The sequence below is a fragment of the Aulonocara stuartgranti genome (assembly GCF_965226115.1).
Source record: "Aulonocara stuartgranti genome assembly, chromosome: 6".
NCBI classification, from domain to species: Eukaryota; Metazoa; Chordata; class Actinopteri; order Cichliformes; family Cichlidae; genus Aulonocara; species Aulonocara stuartgranti.
Genome location: NC_138944.1, coordinates 8,548,224 through 8,549,911, shown reverse-complemented (window position 1 = coordinate 8,549,911; position 1,688 = coordinate 8,548,224).

Here is a 1,688-nt window from a genome sequence, read left to right as displayed (position 1 = left end):
GGCTTTGCATTCGTAAGTATATAATGGTGGGTGCTTTCACAACCAAGTGAACGCAGATTGAAGAAGTGCTACAGAGCAATTAAGGCAACTTAAAATAATCACAGGATGGTGTCGAATGAGATTATATCTATGTATTTATATCAAATAATATTATGCCCCACTGACTTCATCATTTTAAAAAAAAGACACATTTCAAGTAAAAACCAAGTATTTCCTAATAATTATATTTTGAAAGAGTGAGGCAAAAATGCCTGACTCTTTCATTTAGGACTGTTTCTTTAAACAAGACTTTTGCCTCCTCATGTGTCAAGTTCTGTATGTAGTTTAATCCACATCCACATTTTTGTGTCAGAGCCTGTGCACAGCTCATTCAATGTGAGATTTACTGTGGTTTGTTGCATGTAACCAGAGCTGAGTTTATAAAAACCAGGGAAAGGTGCATGTAAAATATAAATTCACACAAAACTTAATTTAAGTTACCAAACTCAATCACTGGGTGGCAGACAGCTATGAAGCTGTTATCCAAGCTATGAAGCACAATAGCTGTTCGTTTACACCAATGACTGCAGAATGACTGTTTTGTCCTTCCAGTTACTGTTTTCTGCAGTCATGATGGGTAACCACGGGACAACAAACCCAGGAACACACAGGACTTAAATACAAAGAGTGATAATGAGGGAATCAGACACAGGAGGGGAGCACTGCAGGGAGCAATCGTACATCACAAGGAGTGGAGGAAGCAAAACTGAAAACATTAACAAAGGACGCAAGACTATCAACGTGAAAGGCACGGAGATGCGGACTTGACAGGGACACACGTCTGATGGGAGACAGAGCAAACATGGAGAACAGGGAGACTTCACTGTCTATGGAGAGAAGAGGAGATGAATAAACACATAGACAAGGGTGACTCGACATGAAACGAGGAACACAGGAACGGCACAGAGAAAACACGGAGACAGACTATACACAGCCTAAGATAAACACTGAGGGAGGGAGAACTACAGTCAATAAGAGCCTAAGACATAAAAGAGAGTCAAAACTGTGAATAACACTCAAAGAATATTGTAACCCAACCAGTGCAACCAGTGCAGGGGCAGAGTCCCTACAGCCCGGACTCTGCGTTGTGTAATTTTGTGTTGGATTGGGGTGTACAGAGTAGGGGTGGGTTTTGATTATCGATTTATCGATTAAAATCGATTCTAGCTTGGATAACGTGATATCATTCATTAAAATCCTGAATTGATTTTTTAAATATAAAATTACTTTGCCCGAAACACCAGAATATCAGATTAAACCTCACAAAATTTCAACAACCACCAAACAGCTAAAACAGTAAACGAGAGCATCAAAACAAAACGCATGTTAGCTTGAAAAGTTAACAAATTGACAACAGCTTAAGGAAAACAAGTATTAACTGTAATAAAATGGTAAAACATAATAATAACCCTTTTTTGCACGCACGAGATCGGGGTCGGATCAAATAATAGGCGTGCACTATTAACACCGAAAACATGGTCGGTTTTGAGTTTTGCGCATGCGCAGTAACAACAAGTAGGACAGCTTGATAGGTAGGATGTTTTCTCAGAATACCTGCAATGTAGCATCATGATGCTAACGGAGTTCTGGCTAAAACCACTAACTCTGGATACGAGCGTGACACTGCAACTGCTGCGGGCGGACGGGAC